General features: G+C 40.2%; 1 protein-coding gene across 1 annotated transcript in view; it reads right to left on the bottom strand.

Annotated features, from left to right (window-relative positions):
- Positions 1-505: 505 nt before the first annotated feature.
- Positions 506-19,878, bottom strand: part of LOC137641656 (uncharacterized) — a 57,681-nt gene continuing 38,308 nt past the window's right edge. Inside the window, exon 4 of the mRNA XM_068374410.1 lies at positions 506-4,507. The gene's annotated coding sequence lies outside the window, so the exon portion shown is untranslated. The remainder of the gene's footprint in view (positions 4,508-19,878) is intronic.

Below are 19,878 nucleotides of genomic sequence, written 5' to 3'. Positions count from 1 at the left end.
CATCAACAAGGTACTGCAGAAGTTCGCCTCTCACGAAGGGACAAGGTTGACGTTGGTATATGCGGTATCTGGCCGATAGTCGGCGCTGGTGGGCACACCTGCAACCTTCATGGCGATCGCTCGCGAGTTTTTGTGTTTCTGTCGAGCCGTCCGAGACGTCAGCTATTATATATTCACCGGGTAAGTATATTCAAAAATTTATTTTATAATCAAAATATCATTTTTCAAGAGGAAATCCTTTGACCCAGTTTTATGAAAAGAAAGAATACAGACTCAGTGGTCCCTTGGAAAAACCTAAAAATAGTTTTTTTGTGTTTCTGTCGAGCCGTCCGAGACGTCAGCTATTATATATTCACCGGGTAAGTATATTCAAAAATTTATTTTATAATCAAAATATCATTTTTCAAGAGGAAATCCTTTGACCCAGTTTTATGAAAAGAAAGAATACAGACTCAGTGGTCCCTTGGAAAAACCTAAAAATAGAATAGTAAAAGTAAAATCAAGATTAACAAGTGTTTATTTCAACAAGAAATTATTCATAAGTAATATAAATACTTATAAAATCAACAATTGATTTTGAATCACAGTCCAATGACAAAAATAAAAAAGGAAATAATTCAGTTTCAGAAAAACCCACATATACAGTATTCGACTCACAATTAAACTAATATTAATCTATTATATCTTAAGCTAAAAGGACCATAGCAAGTAATAACATCCCAGCTGTAACTATATTTAATAAAAAATACAGTTTGGAAAAATATCTATTATTAGAAGTGTAAAATCATCAATAACCCTTCTTAGTAATTATAGATAACATAAAATTTTTCTTTCAAATCAAAAACTTCATAATGTAAAATTGTTACAAAACTATAGCTTCATATAAAAACACATTTTCTACATGAAGATACTCACTATACACAAAACTATTATCACAAAAGAAATGATACAAGGCAGTACAGTGCCATAAGCATACCATCTTGAGAGTGGAACTCTTGTAGTTTGTGGCAAGGTAGGTTATCTTATGGGAGTTAAAGTCATCAGCTGGGAATCACCTGGTATTTCTTCTTAGCCACCCATAAAAAAATCTAGCCAGACCTAAACCTGGTTAATTTTATTTGTGCTTCCATACATTTAATAAAATCTGTGTCATGCTGGGGATGGATTGATTTTGATCTTCAGTTAAGAACTTGAATCAGGCAAAAATAATATAAGTATATAATAATTTAAGTCAATTACTGTTCTTAATTCTCTCTTCGAGACTTGAGGCCAAATGTCAATGTCACCTTTGTAAGTTATTCCCAGGGTAGAATGAATTTTACGTTAATTAATTTTTGAAGATGTTAAAATGTCTGAAATTAATGACAAACTATTAACCATCTATATATAACAAGAGTGTAAATCACTTCTTTTTCCTGTTGGCTGACCACAAAATAAATGTTCCTCATGTGTGAAAGTGTACGTAGTACTAGACAATATGATGAAAATATCATTAACTCAACATTATGACTCTATGGGTAAATAGCAGTATTTATAATGAACGAGTGCAATCTATAAATATATAAAATTGTGAGTATTTGCATAATTAAATGTACTGTAGTACAGTACTTATGATAATATGATAAAAACATTCAATAAAGTGTTGTCATTCAGAAATGCAAGTGTGAGGGGGGGGGGGTTGGACGGGTTAAGTGGTTGAGTAGCACTTCTAAAAGCTTGTTCAAACATGAGTGCGTTTGTGAGTGTGATTATTTTATTGTATGGTACTTGGTAATTACAGTATTACTAAGTGTGAAAAGATCAAGTTGGGATTAGACATATGATATACATTAGAAAATTTAAATACTTTAAAGATGAAGGCAATTGAACAGAAGAATATCAGCAATAAATCTACTTAAAAGCCTCGGTGAATATTAAGGTAGTTTTTGAGCATATTATGGAAAATCTGTTATCATAATGATGACAAAGATTTTTTTATTTATCATATAGTCACTTAACTCGGATAGCTTCACAAACGTAAATGTTAATGCTGGACCCGAATCTTGGCAATCAAAATTTAATTATCTTATGATGACTTTAAAAAAAAAAAAAAAGAAAGAAAGGTTTAGGTCAGGTCCATAACAGATTCTTAAGAAAAGTAAAGTAAGATTATAGATTTCTTAATCACGATCTAGACAAAAATTGAAAAGATACACAGTATTGGTTACAATAGAGAAAGATACATATACCAAGGCACTTCCCCCAATTTTGGGGGGTAACCGACATCAACAAAGAAAGATACACTAATGAAATTTTTGTACAAAATTATAGATGAGTGCCAGGTAGGAATGTTTCATATTTGGAAAATCTGATTTTGTTCTTGATATGCAATACTTATGAATTTTAATTCATTATTCCTTTGCTCTTCAAATTTTTACAAAGTTCTTCTCGAGTGTACAGTATACAGTACCTTCGTTTCTAGAAGAGGATAAATTTGTTCATGAAGCTTCTACTGTTGCAACAGTAATATGCTTGCATTTTATATAAAAAAAATAGTACCTACAACAAGTTCTCGGTCCAAGTTTCAGGTAAAAAATATAAAAGATAGCCATGTCACTTAAAATTAGTAAATTTTTGTAGTAATAGATATTTAATATATAATATAAATTTTGCTTATACTGTAAGATACAGTACCTAGCCAAGGCACATCATGTTCAGTGCGTCTTTGAATAGGAAAGGGTATGAGAGTCCTTGGTTCAAGTCATTGTCACCCACATACCAAAACTGAAAGACATGCGTTAAAGTCCTTATCACGACAGGAATATCTATCATACTGTATATGCTTTACTTTGTGTGGAAGTTATTCAAACGGTATACAGTAGTGAATTTGATTTTGATGGGCTACTTGCAACCTAAAAATTAGAAAGTATAAAAATGTCATTTGCAAAGTTAGGGAAAACCATACATTCATAACTAAGTTTTATAAACTTAGTAGTAAAGTGCTTCACAAACACTACTGCAAATAGGTACCAGTGTCTGCTTGGATCAAATTAGATTAGATCAAATTAGATTAAATTAGAGATTTTCTCTAAAAACCTAAGCATAAGGACATTTCTTACAAAGCAAGTAGAAATCTCTGCACAATGTAAAATTTCAATGCAGCTATGAAATAAAGTGACCTATTAAATTATCGTAAAATCCAATTTTCCTTCAAATGACATTAGTAGTAAATATTACAATCACCATATGGTTTCTCACTCATGGACCTACCATACAATAGGGTAGCCTTGATCTGATTAAAGAGGACAGTTGATTAAAAAGGAGCAGGTGACTAGTTATCTCGCCCTTTGAGATATAGCGCAAAACCATAAGTCCACACCATTATGGTTCCACATGACCAAATGAGAAAAATGAGTATGATAAAATATATATACAATACAGAATATACCTATTTATAATGTGATTTATCTCAAAGCTTGCCTTATATGTACAGTAGTAGCCTTTCAGGCTCATTCATTTTAAAATTAACATTAAATCGTTCTGGATGACATTTACATGCCAAAACTAGTGTGCGTCACCTCTATACAGTATTGAAGAAGAAAGCCTTTAGATAGCATCTTTTATACATAAAATTGTTAAAATATCTATATTCCATTGACCATACACTATTTAATACAGTACAGTATGTAGATTCACACCTATGCAATAAAAAAGAGCGCTGTACGGTAATGTCTTAATTTTTATACCCAGACTTATGGTGATGGGTTTTTGTACTCTAGTGATATAATGGTTTTATCAAAATAACATCCTCTCAATTGCATTATCCTTGTTCATGCATGTGCTATTTACCATAAAATATCTTGAAATATATATACACAGGATACTTCCATTTCCACTTCTGGGTCACAATTACCACCTCATAAGAGTGACACAAATAATTTTACGGTTGACACAGTACAGTACATGGTTAGCTGTTTCTGTTATTATATTACATGTAATTTCTTTCAGAGCAAATTTTGATACACAAAAAACTCAACATTCACACAAGCAGCTACTATTTAAATTCATTTTCTTTTTCATATAATCAGTTCCAATCTCAGACCTATCAGTTTGGTTCAGTTTCTTTCCTTTACAGCCATGATGCATAATTCTCTCAAAATTCTTCATTTTTAGGTTCATGTACTGTAATTTTCTCTCTCACAAGGCAGTTCAATCGTTTTTTCTTTTTTTTTTTGCAAGTTACAGCTAAAAACTTAATTTTCCAATTTTTTTCAAGTACAGTATGTGAATGATGGAATCACTTATAAAATATACTTAAACACAGAAACTGTATTTACTTATTAGCAATCAAGCCAAGTAATTTCCATGCAAGTCTCTTCTATATTTTTTTCTATTTCTTGTAATTGACCATCTGTTAGCTCATGTGAGAGAAATCTTGCCTACAGTGTTTGTAAGTTGTGTTGTAAGATAAACATAGGTCTTGTAAGTTATGTCCGAGTTCTCTAGATGCAATATTTGGCAGCCAACTCTGTAAGAAAAACACATATCAGACTTCACAGCACCCAATGACGTAAATCATGGGGAAAATCCAAAGAATGAAACTGGACAGCATTCAGGGACATAAATCTATACAGTACTACAGTAAGAGTTATATTTTTATGGCTATATAAAACACTTTAATGCACAGTATGGATGGAACTACTACTGACGATCATTCTGGCACACGAAAATATGACACGGCCCACAGAAGCAAAAATAATTTCTCTAACGGACTTAAAGATCATAAAAAATTCTTGGAGAATTTGGATGCAAAATTTGTTGAGGCATATCAAAATATTTTTGATAAAAAAAATTGAGTATGATTAAATTAAGTGCATTCCTTATTACACACTGTATATAGCTTAATGAAGTATTAAATTTGAACAAATAAAAAAATATGGCATTAACAATAGTAATAATACTGTACCTGTACTTGCTCTTTTCTCATGCAAGCACATAATTGGGTCATTCACCTGTCCAACATGCCTATCTTCAAACACTACAAATTTTATAAACAATTTGTATTTTACACAAACTCAAGCCATTTAAATAGGTTACTCCTAGTCGGGTTTTCTACATCCAGACAATCAAAAAAGAAAAAAGGTTAGATGCATCATAAAAGGTTGCTAGGAAATCCCAATGCATGGCAGCGCTATGCAATGCTGAATCACCTACGTCGCCATCTTCTGGTCAAAGAATTGCGGGACGGTTGAGGCAGGAACTTTGATTAAAGGACTTGAGTTTGTAAAGCTAGGAAAAGTAAATATATTTTTTTCTTTTTTAATTTGTAGTTTATTCCTAAGCAGATAAAAACTTCCGAGTCATTTAAATAGAAGACTTCTTGAGGTGGGGGTTGTTTCCGCTAATAGGTACTCGCTTTCCCCCTGACATTTACAACTACGTATGAGTAAAATCAAAAGTGGATCAATCACAGATGGTTTAGCCAGCTTGTAAAGAGGCAGGGCTATAGAGTCTAAACCTTTTTAGGTCAAGTCTAAGACAGAAACGAAGCCATATAAACACTAAGTGTCACATGATTGTAAGTAGGTCAAGCATTGACAATGTTTCTTTACAGTAACTGTATGACTTTTAAAACTTCAGGTGTGATTCTCGACAGCAAAATTTCTTTTGAGAAATGCAGTCTGTGTCTTCTTCAATTGCACAAAAAATTGGCTTAAGAAAGTCTTGTAAGATTTTCAGTGATCAAACTATTCTGAAGAAGTGATTTAATTCTTTCATTCTACCTTGTTTTGAGTATTGTTCTCCTGTTTGGTCTTCAGCTACTGATACTCATCTTAATTTGTTGGACAGGAACTTGAGATCTATTAAATTTATTGATCTAGATATTAAAATCTGGCAAAGTCGTTCAATTAGTTTATGTCTGTTGCATTAGAGTTTTCATAATTCTGACCATCCTTTACATCGAGATCTTCCTGGACAGTATCATCCTGTTCTTAATACTGGGTGCGCAGTCCATTCTAATAGTCGTGTCTTCTCCATCATGAGGCTCAATACTACATAGCATTCTAGAACTGTTATTCCAGATATGACCAAGTTGTGGAATGATCTTCCTAATCGGGTAGTTGAATCTGTAGAACTTCAAAAAATGATATTTTAATTATAAAATAAATTTTTGAATATACTTACCCGGTGAATATATAATAGATGCTGCTCCAGCGGCTCGACAGAAAAACACACAAAAACTCGCGAGCGATCGCTATGAAGGTTGCGGGTGTGCCCGCCAGCGCCAACTATCGGCCAGATACCGCATAAGCTTGTAAACAAGCCTCAATTCTTCTCGTCCCGCTGCGTCTCTATTGGGGAGGAAGGGAAGGCCTTTAATTTATATATTCACCGGGTAAGTATATTCAAAAATTTATTTTATAATTAAAATATCATTTTTAAATATTTAACTTAGCCGGTGAATATATAATAGCTGATTCACACCCAAGGTGGTGGGTAGAGACCAGAGTTAATTAAGTTTACAGCGTATATGCTTAGAGTTTTTGACAGTTATAATATAACAAAACCCAAATATATAGGTACCTGGTAAGGAAGTTGACTTAGACGATTACTCTGCCTTGTAAGTCTGTCTTCCTCACGAAGCCCAGCGATCCTCTTAGGATGCTGAAAGACTCCCAGGAGCTGAAGTATCAAGGGCTGCAACCCATACAACAGGACCTCATCAAAACCCCTAATCTGGGCGCTCTCAAGAAATGACTTTGACCACCCGCCAAATCAACCAGGATGCGAAAGGCTTCTTATTCTTCCGTACAACCCAAAAAACAATATTAAAAACATTTCAAGAGACAGATTAAAAAGGATATTGGAATTAGGGTAATGTAGTGGTAGAACCCTCACCCACTACTGCACTCGCTGCAACGAATGGACCCAGTGTGTAGCAGTCCTCGTAAAGAGTCTGGACATCTTTTAAGTAAAATGACGCGAACACTGACTTGCTTCTCCAAAAAGTCGCGTCCATAATACTTTGCAGAGATCTATTTTGCTAGAAGGCCACGGAGGTTGCTATAGCTCTTACTTCGTGCGTCTTAACCTTAAGCAAACATCGGTCTTTCTCATTCAAGTGAGAATGAGCTTCTCGTATTAAAAATCTGATAAAATATGACAAAGCATTCTTTGACATAGGCAATGATGGTTTCTTAACTGAGCACCATAATGCCTCAGATCTACCTCGTAATGACTTAGTACGAGCTAAATAGAACTTAAGAGCTCTAACAGGACATAATGCTCTTTCCAGTTCGTTGCCTACGATCTCTGATAAGCAAGGAATATCAAAAGATTTAGGCCAAGGACGAGAAGGCAGTTCATTTTTGGCTAGGAAACCAAGTTGAAGTGAACAAGTGGCTTTTTCTGTAGAAAAGCCGATGTTCTTACTGAAGGCATGAAGTTCACTGACCCTTTTAGCCGAAGCCAAGCACACTAGGAAAAGTGTCTTGAGGGTGAGATCCTTCAGGGAGGCTGAATGTAATGGCTCAAACCTGTCTGACATGAGGAACCTTAGGACCACGTCTAAGTTCCATCCAGGAGTTGCCAAACGACGTTCCTTAGAGGTCTCGAAAGACTTAAGGAGATCTTGGAGATCTTTATTGTTGGAAAGATCTAAGCCTCTATGCCGAAAGACCGAAGCCAACATGCTCCTGTAGCCCTTAATCGTGGGAGCTGAGAGGGAGCGAACATTTCTCAGATGTAAAAAAAAATCTGCGATTTGGGCTACAGATGTACTGGACGAGGACACAGATGCTGACTTGCACCAGTCTCGAAAGACTTCCCACTTCGACTGGTATACTCTAATGGTAGAAGCTCTCCTCGCTCTTGCAATCGCACTGGCTGCCTCCTTCGAAAAGCCTCGAGCTCTTGAGAGTCTTTCGATAGTCTGAAGGCAGTCAGACGAAGAGCGGGGAGGCTTTGATGGACATTCTTTACGTGGGGCTGACGTAACAGATCTACCCTTAGAGGAAGACTTCTTGGAAAGTCTACCAGCCATCGAAGTACCTCGGTGAACCACTCTCTCGCGGGCCAGAGGGGAGCAACCAACGTCAACCTTGTCCCTTCGTGAGAGGCGAACTTCTGCAGTACCTTGTTGACAATCTTGAATGGTGGGAATGCATATAAGTCCAGATGAGACCAATCTAGGAGAAATGCATCTATGTGTATTGCTGCTGGGTCTGGGACTGGAGAGCAATAGATTGGAAGTCTCTTGGTCATCGAGGTGGCAAAGAGGTCTATGGTGGGTTGACCCCAAGTCGACCAAAGACTCTTGCACACGTCCTTGTGGAGGGTCCATTCCGTGGGAATTACTTGACCCCTCCGACTGAGACAGTCTGCCAAGACGTTCAAGTCGCCCTGGATAAACCTCGTTAACAGGGAGATGCCTCGATCTCTTGACCAAATGAGCAGGTCCCTTGCGATCTCGTACAGCGTGAGGGAGTGTGTGCCTCCTTGCTTGGAGATGTACGCCAAGGCTGTGGTATTGTCGGAGTTGATCTCTACCACTTTGTTTCGAAGGAGACTTTCGAATTTCATCAAGGCCAAGTGGACTGCCAAAAGCTCCTTGCCGTTGATGTGCATGCTCCTCTGACTTGAGGTCCACAGACCTGAGCATTCCCGACCGTCCAGGGTCGCACCCCAACCCAAATCCGACGCGTCTGAGAATAGTACGTGGTTTGGGTTCTGAACTGCTAGGGAAAGTCCCTCTCTCAGACTGATATTGTTGTTCCACCATTTCAGGCATGCCTTTACTGGTTCGGAGACCGGGATTGAGACCGTCTCTAACGTCTTGTCCTTGTTCCAGTGAAAGGCTAGATGGAACTGGAGAGGCCGAAGGTGCAGTCTTCCTAGCGAGACAAACTGCTCTAGGGATGATAGAGTTCCTACTAGACTCATCCAATTCCTGACTGAGCACCGTTCTCTCTTCAACATTAGTTGGACTTTGAGCAGGGCTTGATCTATTCGGGTGGCAGGCAGAAAAGCCCGAAAAACTGGACTGCGAATCTCCATCCCTAAATATAGTATAGTTTGGGATGGAATCAGCTGGGACTTTTCTAGGTTGACCAAAAGTCCCAATTCCTTGGTCAGATCCAACGTCCAATGAAGATCCTGCAGACAGCGATGACTGGACGAAGCCCTGAGAAGCCAGTCGTCCAAGTACAGGGAGGCTCGGATTCCCGATAAATGGAGGAATTTTGCCACATTCCTCATGAGCCTCGTAAACACGAGAGGAGCAGGACTTAGGCCAAAGCACAGGGCCCGAAACTGGTATACCACATTCCTGAAAACAAACCTCAGAAACGGTTGGGAATCTGGGTGTATAGGAATGTGGAAGTACGCATCTCATAGGTCGAGAGAGACCAACCAGTCTCCTTTTCTGACCGCTGCTAAGACTGACTTCGTGGTCTCCAACCTCCTGTCTTCTTTGGGACTAGGAAGAGACGGTTGTAAAACCCCGGTGATTGAAGGTCCGAGACTTTCACCACCGCTCCCTTCTCTAGCAACAGAGACACTTCTAGGTTTAGGGCTTGTCTCTTTGACTCCTCTCGGTACCTGGGAGAGAGGTCGATGGGAGTTGTCACTAGAGGAGGTTTGCGTACAAACGGAATTTTGTACCCCTCTCTGAGCAACCGAACAGACTGTTGGTCTGCGCCCCTCTTCTCCCAGGCCTGCCAGAAGCTCTTCAATTTGGCTCCTACCGCTGTCTGAGGCTGTGGGCAGTCAGACTCTGCCACGTGAGGACTTGGCTCCTCTCTTCTTTCCTCTCTTTCCCTCGGCACGAGTACTTCCCCTGCTGGGAGCTCTGCCACGAAAGGGCGGGATAAATCTGGATGCCGGAGTCTCGATCCTGGGTCTTACAGCAAAGGATGTAGAAGGAGTCCCTTTGCGAGCAGAGGACGCCATCAAGTCATGGGTGTCCTTCTGCACAAGCGAAGAAGCTATGTCCTTAACCAATTGTTGCGGAAACAAAGACGTTGATAAGGGAGCAAAGAGCAGTTCTGATCTCTGACAGGGAGTAACTCCTGCCGAAAGAAAAGAGCAAAGGGACTCTCGCTTCTTTAAGACTCCCGACGTAAAAGAGGAGGCGAGCTCATTGGAACCATCGCGGATGGCTTTATCCATACATGACATTATAAGTAAGGAAACATCTCTATCAGCCGACGAGATTTTCCTACTTAAAGCTCCTAATGACCAGTCAAGGAAGTTGAAAACTTCAAAGGCCCTGTATACGCCTTTCAGCAGATGGTCAAGGTCCGAGGAGGACCAACTAATCTTCGAGCGTCTCATGGCTAGGCGGCGGGGAGAGTCTACGAGGCTTGAGAAGTCACCCTGGGCAGAGGCAGGGACTCCCAAGCCGAGAACTTCTCCCGTGGCATACCAGACGCTCGATCTAGACGAGAGCTTTGACGGAGGGAAGGCAAAGGCCGTCTTCCCCAAACTCCTCCTGGTATCCAACCAGTCGCCTAAAAGTCGTAAAGCCCTCTTGGAAGAGCGAGAAAGCACTAGCTTAGTAAAGGCTGGCATGTTAGCAGGTAAGCCTAGAGCAAACTCAGACGGTGGCGAACGAGAAGCAACGGTAACAAAGTGATCGGGAAAAAGCTCCTTGAAAATTAACATGACTTTCTTAAAGTCCATTGAAGGAGGAACCGTTCTAGGTTCGTCTACATCCGAAGGATGATTATCATGATGAGGGTCAGCAACGTCCTCATCTGAAGGATCTTCATCCGACAACTGCTGAGTAACAAGCAAAGGGGTTGGCAATGCTTGACACGCAGAATCAACACGCACTGGTGCATCAGTAGCAGTCCAGGACGCTACGTCATGTAACTGCTTAACAGCCTGACTGTCAACAACAACAGGAGCGGGAGGACGCTCGACGTCAACTCGAGACTGTTTTGACTGCCTAGACTGAGCAGTCAAAACAACTCTAGACTGCGGTGGTTGACGCTCAGCGTCAAAACAAGTCAACTCCGCTGGTTGGCGAACGTCCTGAACGTCAACAAGAGCATTAGGAAGTGGCTGAACGTCCATATGCGGCTGAAAGTCAACACGTGACTGCATCGAGTGAGGCTCTACAAAGCGTGACTGACGTGACTTAGTAACGCCAACATCAACAGGACGAGCAAAAGCTCGTTTTGGCGGCTGAAGGCCAGGATCTCGATTAGCTAAGCGGCGAGGATCATCGTGAACCTTATTAGCAGAATAGTCTTCCATAAGGGAGGCGAGCTTGATCTGCATGTCTTGCAGTACAACCCATTTAGGATCAACAGGAATGGGTGCGGTAAAAGACGGGGTTAACGTCTGAGACTGCACAACCTTGCCTACACCAAGACTCTCTGAGCCTGTGTAACGTTGCTGCTTAGGCGGCGAGCAGTCTTCCGATGACTGCAAAGGGTCAGAGCTGTCCCAATGGCTACAACCAGGACGCGACTTTCGCTTCAAGGGCCTTGAAACCTTGCTCCACGGTTTCTTATGCGAAAAGCCTTCGGATGACGAGGAGAAAATGGTCTCTCTCGTCTTATGGTAGGGGCGGTCTTGATGAGACACGCCTGTTACCATAGAGGGAACGTCTGTTCGCTGATCAAGGCCTCTCGAACCCATAAGTCGTACGACATTACTTCTCCCCTGGGCTTGGGAGCTTGCAAGAGGTCTCGGACTAGGCGATCGACAGGCACGAACAGACGAACCCTCGGTCGCAACACTGAAAACACTTTGCGCACTAATCACTTTCCCACGATTTTCCGCTGTGGCACTCTGACACTTTAGCTCTTTAACGTCAGCCATGAGTTGATTACGATCTGTAGCTAACGACTCAACTCTTTCACCCAAAGCATGAATGGCACGTAACATGTCCCGCATTGATGGTTCCTGAGTGCCAGTAGGGGGTTCAGGCACAACCACTACAGAGGAAGGATTAGGTTCAGGGGCATGGGGAGAGGAAAAATCTACTGATCTAGAGGAACTCCTCCTCACCCTATCTCTCTCTAGCTTACGAGAATACTTGTCATATTCGAGCCAATCGAATTCTGAAAGGCCCACGCATTCCTCACACCGATCTCCTAATTGACAGGTTTTACCCCGACAATTAGAACACACAGTATGTGGGTCGAGAGAGGCCTTTGGAAGACGCCTATTGCAATCCCTAGCATTACACTTACGAAATCTAGGAATTTGAGAAGCGTCAGCCATTTTGAATTAGTCAAAGAAAGTCCAAAAAACAATCCAAGTCATCAACAATTAAATCTGTCCAAAAAAGAGTTCAAGAGTTTAAGTTGAGGAAAAACACCTGCACTGCGAAAGCTCAAACCAAAATGAAGTACTTCACCAAGTCTGTTGAAAAAACTCCAGGTTATACAGCGAGTAATGATACGTCTTGTCGTTAAGGCCGACAGAGAAGAATTGAGGCTTGTTTACATGCATATGCGGTATCTGGCCGATAGTTGGCGCTGGTGGGCACACCCGCAACCTTCATAGCGATCGCTCGCGAGTTTTTGTGTGTTTTTCTGTCGAGCCGCTGGAGCAGCAGCTATTATATATTCACCAGCTAAGTTAAATATTTAAAATTGAAACTTGCAGCAAATTTTTTTTATGTTGAACAGGCTGACATAAGTCTCATTTCATAGTTAATATATGAACGATCTGTTTTAATGTTGTAACTGTTCTTAAAAATATTATATTTAAATTGTTCAGTACTTCTCATGTACTATGGTTTATTTATTTCCTTATTTCCTTTCCTCAGTGGGCTGTTTTCCTGTTGGGAGCCCTTGGGCTAATAGCATCCTGTTTTTCCAACTAGGGTTGTAACTTAGCTAATAACAATAATTCATTTATTGAATCAAATATTATTCAAATATAACTGAAAGAGCGTGTTAATCTTACTTACATTAGGGTTTATTCCAAGCGAGAGCTTCAGGTCCAATCATGATCAAACCCAGCCTTGATCCACATTAATACCCTTATAACTGGTGCCTTTGATAACAATAGGGAAGTTTTAAGTTAGACTATTTGTTGAGCTGCAGCAATAGCATCTGTGATGCAATCTTTCAGGTAAGGATCCATGAAAATGTGTTTTGCCTCTTCCAGACACCGGCTCTGAGAACTTGGGCTACCACGTGGTTCTAGCGGAATGCTAGGGTTGCGGCAAGACCACGTATATCATATACCCTAGGTGGCCCATGGCGACTATCTATACGCTCTCGTGATAGTTCCAATCAGCCAAAAGGAAACGGTTTCTCGACACCTTTTTGGAGCAACCTGTGCTCACAAACAAGTTAGAAATTTCAAGTCCAAGATAAGCACTTCTTTTCAAATATTTAGATTGCTCTCACGGGATAGAGTAACAGATTATCCAGGTCATCAGTTACCTCTTTGAGAGAGTATCATGAAAGAGTCAAATCTGATATCATGCACAACCAGATTTTGTGTTTAGACCACAAACTCGAAGAGGAAAAGAAAAAAAAAAAAAAGATAACTCTCTCCACCCTCTGGAGTGGGACATAAGGTGACATAGCCCATGTAGCCTGCTTACTATCTTGGCTGAAGCTAAGGCAAGGAGAAAGATCATTTACCATTTACCATTTACAGGGTGAGATTCATGTCCAAGGTTTTGTGCATGGGTTCATAAGGGACTCCCCCCAGATGCTGAAGCCTTGACGAGGATGGGGGGCTTAGGGATTAGCATCTGGGCTCTAATGAACAGTGGGAACTACTTCCCATTGGACCTCGGTGCCCAGCTGTCGATTCAACTAAATCAGTCAGCACTTTCTCTTTTACTTTTGATTATTTCTTTTTTTCTCCCATCTCTTCCTTTTGGGCTCGATATTGTTGACGACTTTGGCATGTTCGATTTTACTTTGGATGCTGCTTTGGATTTGGCACAGTGTGGGATGGACTGCATTCCATCTCAACCTGTGCCAATTTAGATGCCATCACCCTCTGGCAGACCCCATTGGGTGCAGACCAAGTCTGTTAAGAGTCGGGCTCCAGTGATCCGGTCTTAAGTCACCCATATTTGCGGGTAATGGGTGACGCCAGGCATTGGAGTCGACGGTGGGAGGGGCTAACTACCCCCACTGACCAGTGTACGCCCACCTTAAGAGAGGCAGCCCCTCTCTAATAGAGGACTGGTCCCCGCTGAAGCCTCTTCTCGTGTTGGGCCACATGGGATAGGAGGACTGACATCCTCCGATAAGAGGTGGATAACCCGGCTTGCTTTTTCAAAAAAACCCAACACCTCTGTTGACGACCTGGAAAATACAAACATGGACCTCGGTACTGACAGCTCCAACTCGGGTTCTAACATTGTAACGTTAGAACCTTATTCACGTCATGTGAATAATAAAACGCTAGAGAAGAAGAGAGAGAGAGTGAAAAATGATGACAATACAGAAAGATATAGAAAAGTAGAAGTATTACCTGGTCACTATGAAGTAGTGAATTATGAAAAATTTTTTATCTTGGAATTTGAAAACGGAAGAAATGAGCGTATAAATGTTTTTAAAGCTAATAGAGAAATAGTTAATTTATGTGGAGGGCAGCCAAAAATTTTACCCCAGGGAAATGGAAGTCTCTTGATAGAGACACTGTCCCCATTACAAGGTGAAAGGTTAAAAACACTTACAACATTGAATGGTCATAGCGTAAAATGCGTTTCACACCCTACTTTCAACCAGAGTAGAGGTGTAATATATGCTCCAGAATTGTTGGATATAGAGGAGAAAGAAATAGAGGATGAACTGAAAAGTCAAGGAGTAGTTAAAGTAGTCAGAATGAGAAAGAGAGTTGGAGAACAACGTATCCCTCTTGCTACTCTGATTATAACATTTGATCAATGCCGATTACCAAATGTTATAAAAGCTGGATGGCTATCTTTGAAGGTAAAACCATATATCCCGTCACCATTGCGATGTTATCATTGCCAAATGTATGGCCATTTAAGCCAGAAATGTAAAGAAAAACTAAACAATAAGCCAGCTGTTTGTGCCAACTGTGGAAAAAGTAGTCATGGAGTATGCATAGAAAACCCTAATTGCATACATTGTGGGGAAGCACACCCAGCTACATCTAAAAGCTGTGTAAAGTTTATTTTTGAAAAAGAAATCCAGGCCATTAGGACCATGGAAAGGGTTACTTTTAAAGAGGCTCGTAAAAGAGCTCTTGAAAAGCAAATAAGACCAGGGCAACCTTTTTCAATGGTTCTGAAGAAAAACTTGTCAAACCGCACAGACGAAAATTATATCTCTACTTCTAAGATAAAGAAACAAATGAAAGTAGTTAAAGAGGTTGAAAGTCCCATCGAAAATCTATATCCAGAAATTGTGGAAAAATCAAAACGGACACTTAAAGATCTGAAAATTATTCAAAAGCCAACTACTCCGATTTTAAACAATAGTACAAACCTCTCACAGGCCGTTTCCTTGCCTGATCTGATGGAGGTTGCACTCGAAACCAATTTACCTGGTGAACCCGTAGTGGGGAAGGTGCAAAAACCTGACAGATCACAACCTTTTAATCGAAAAAGAGAGAGACCTCCCTCCCTCTCTCCTCCTACCATAAGAAACATTAAAGTCACGACTTCCAATAAATATGATATCTTGTCTGCTGATGTTTCTGAACAACTAGAAGGTAAATTGAACCAATCAGAAATTCAAGTTGAGGTCCACCATCCTTCTCAACAATTAGATCAAAAGGACACAAAGAAAAAGAGAAACACAAAACCCACTATATCAAGATCCTCTCTAGAGTTACCTCCGGGAAACATTGTTAGATCAAATATTGCCAATGGGAAGACTTCATCTAAGGTGTCTTCCAAAAAATAAAACATAGTTTTTTCCTCCATTCTGCAATGGAATTGCCAGGGTTTAAGGGCGAAATATGAACAACTTAAGCTCCTCATACGTGAGCACTCCCCTATAACAGTATGTCTACAAGAAAGCAAGCTCGATGCTAATACTCCTTGTCCTCGAGAGTATGTTAGCTATAGGACACCATATGATCAACGAGCAGGGAGCCATGGGGGAAGTCTTGTATACGTTCGTCGAGATGTTCCCCAAATATCTTTGTCTATCTGTACCCCTCTGCAGGCAGTGGCTGTACAGATTGATATAGGGAGAAAATACACAATCTGTTCTCTTTACTTGCCTCCAAATGATAACATCTCATATGATAATATAGTAGAGGTGATTAAACAACTCCCACAACCCTTTATCTTACTAGGAGACCTTAATAGTAGACATCCTTTATGGGGTGATGTTTTAGCAAATGCAAGGGGTAATATTATATCGTCAATTTTGGAGAATGAAGATGTCGGACTCCTCAATACAGGAGAGCCCACACATTTTCATGTACAGACAGGTACCTTGTCCTGCATTGACCTATCAGTTGCAAGCTCTAACTGTCTTCTCGATTTTAATTGGAGAACATTAGATGATTGGCATACTAGTGATCATGCACCAATCATTATAAACACCAACAATGGTCCACCTTTACAAAGATCACCTCGATGGAATCTTGATAAGGCGGACTGGAATAGATTTCGGGAGTTAAGTGAAATTGAAGGAAATGCAGAACAGTTTGAAAGTGTTGATGATGCCATAGACTTACTTAATGGAACTCTTCACACAGCAGGAGTGAATTCCATTCCCAAAACAACTGGGATATTCAGACGACGACCAGTCCCCTGGTGGTCGTCAGAACTAACTGCCCTGCACAGAGCCACAAGAAAGTCTTTAACTCGATTGCGCATGCACCGTAATGAGGAGAATTTAGTCATATACAAGAAATGTAGAGCACAGTTCCGCCGTGCCATGAAAGAAGCTAGGCGCCAGTCTTGGATGTCCTTTGTTTCCTCCATTAACAGTAGAACACCAACATCATCTGTGTGGAGGAAAGTAAAAAAGATAGCAGGAAAATTCACCCCAAACCCACCACCAGTGTTAAAGATAAATGGCCAGTATATGACTGGAGCAACCGAAGTTAGCAATGCCCTGGCTGACCATTTCTCAAATGTATCGTGCAAGTGTCAAGCAGCTCCTGGTCACCAGTATAGGAGCAATGAAGAAAAGAAAGTTTTAAACTTCGCAACAAGAAAGCAAGAGTCATACAATTCTCCTTATACTGAAAGAGAATTTGATTCTGCTCTTGCTACTTGTAACGATACAGCCCCTGGACCCGATGGAATTCCATATGCAATGATTAAACATGTACCTTATAATACAAAGTTATTTATTTTAAGCATTTTTAATAGAATATGGCATGATCATAGTTATCCAAGTGTTTGGGAACTAGCCATTATTTTAGCCTTTTTAAAACCCGGTAAGGACAAGTTTTTAGCAGCAAACTACCGACCTATTGCATTGACATCTTGTTTATGTAAAATCATGGAGAAGATGGTCAATGCAAGACTGATTTGGTACCTTGAAAAGAAGAATATTTTATCACCCATTCAATGTGGATTCAGGAAAATGCACTCAACGACTGATGTGCTGATACAACTTGAGTCCTCCATTTGTGAAGCCTTTGCTTCCAAACAGCACCATGTTACAGTCTTTTTTGATCTTGAAAAGGCATATGATACCACATGGAGATACGGTATACTTAAAAGAATCCATGAGTGCGGATTGAGAGGTGAGCTACCACTATTCATCCAGTCATTTCTTTCACATAGAGTTTTCCAAGTGAGAGTTGGGGAAGCTCTATCACAGAGTAAATGCCAGGAAGAAGGAGTTCCTCAGGGGAGTGTGCTGAGTGTAACCCTTTTTGCACTAGCAATTAATGGGATATCCTCAGTCGTTCCCCGGGATGTTCTTGCAACATTATTTGTGGATGATCTCTCCATATCATTTGCTGGAGCCAGAATGGCAATGGTTGAGAGAAAAATCCAACTCTCTATTGATAAAATTATCCATTGGGCCGATATGAATGGATTTAAGTTCTCAACAAGTAAAACTACAATTGTCCATTTCTGTCGTATACGGGGAGTACATCCAGACCCGGATATATACATCAAAGGTCAACGGATCCCATGTGCAAGTGAAGCCAAATTTTTAGGGTTGATATTTGATTGTAGGCTTACATGGGTTTCTCACTTAAAAACATTAAAAGCTAAATGTGTTGAAGCTATGAATCTTTTAAAAGTCTTGTCCCATACATCATGGGGGGCAGACCGCAATACAATTTTAAAATTATACAAGGCCTTGATATTTTCCAAAATTAGTTATGGATGCGAAATATACTCCTCAGCAACCCCAAGCCGGTTAAAAATACTAGATTCAATACATCATGCTAGCATTAGATTGTCCACAGGAGCCTTTAGAACCTCCCCTATCACAAGTCTCCTTGTTGATGCTGGGGAGTTGCCTCTGGACCTTTACCGAATGTCCTCTATTATTCGGTATTGGTTTAGATTGCAAAGACTCCCCAATTCTTCAGCCTTTCAAACTGCAAGCCTTGTAAGGAACTCAACCTACTTTGAGTTGCACCCAAAATCTCCTCAACCTTTTGGGTTTCGGGTTAACCAATTATTAAACAATCTGGATATGATTAGAAATAAGGTGCTTCCATTCAAGGTATCATCAACGCCTCCATGGAAATTACCTGACATATCTTTTTGTAGATACTTTATTGGAGTTAAGAAGAATTTGACTGACTTAGAATCCAGGTCTCTTTTTATGGAACATGTCGAAGAACATAGGGGATCGACTTTTATATATACTGATGGCTCCAAATCTGATGCTGGCGTTGGATTTGGAGTACATAGTAATGATTTTAATTGTAGAGGTGCACTTCCTCTAACAGCTTCCATATTTACTGCCGAACTGTATGGCATATTAACCGCTATTGAGAAAATAGCTTTGGAAAAGGAGGGTAATTTTACAATTTTTAGTGATGCAAGGAGTGTTCTTCAAGCTTTAGAAGTTTTTAATTCTAGTAACCCTCTAGTTTTAAAGATTTTAGAATGGCTTTTTATTATTGGACGGAAAGGTATAACTGTTCGATTTTGTTGGGTTCCAGCACATGTAGGTGTGTCTGGGAATGAGAAGGCAGATTTACTGGCGAAGAATGCGGCATCCGAGTTGCTACCAAGGAGGTATCCCATTCCATGTAACGATTTCCTACCTTACATCAAGAAATTGGTATGTGATAAATGGCAACAGCACTGGGATAGTCAAGATGGCAATAAAATGAGGGAAGTAACAAATATCATATCACCTTGGAGGTATAACATGATTCCCCGAAAATGGGAGACGACTCTTTGTCGTCTCCGTATTGGTCACACACGGTTGACACACGAGTTTCTGCTGAAGGGCCAACACCAACCGTATTGCGAGGACTGCTTAGTACCTTTAACAGTGAGGCATTTGTTGACCGAATGCCCTAATTTTACTAACTTAAGAAATAGATATCTGTTTGAGACTCGAGGTGAGGATGGCAGGTTTATCCTTGCCAAGATTCTTGGACATGATGTGTCTAACTATGCGAGCGGAATTTTTAGATTTATTTCAGAAGCAGGTCTTCTGAAAACTATTTAACTATTGTAAGGACTTCTTAATTTTTTATGGTTTTAATCGAATTTGCTTTTAATTTTCATATACAGTAAATGGTATCGGCGTCAATGACCTTAGATGTCAGGATGCCAGAAAACTTTCAATCAATCAATCAATCAATCATAAGGGACTTTTTTTTTTGAGGGCCTAAGGACCTTCGTCATATCCCAGGAAGGCGGTTCGAGTTCTCACGGAGGACAAGTCTGCTCAACTCTCTTTACAAGAGGGGAAAGTTCCCATGACGAGAAGAGACCAAGCCCTTTCAGTTTGAAAACCTGGCTCAAGGGCGACTGGTAGCCCTTCAATG

Source organism: Palaemon carinicauda, chromosome 5 (assembly GCF_036898095.1).
Source record: "Palaemon carinicauda isolate YSFRI2023 chromosome 5, ASM3689809v2, whole genome shotgun sequence".
NCBI classification, from domain to species: domain Eukaryota; kingdom Metazoa; phylum Arthropoda; class Malacostraca; order Decapoda; family Palaemonidae; genus Palaemon; species Palaemon carinicauda.
The sequence above is the reverse complement of the archived record's forward strand: the minus strand, read 5'-3'. Positions and strand labels throughout refer to the sequence as shown.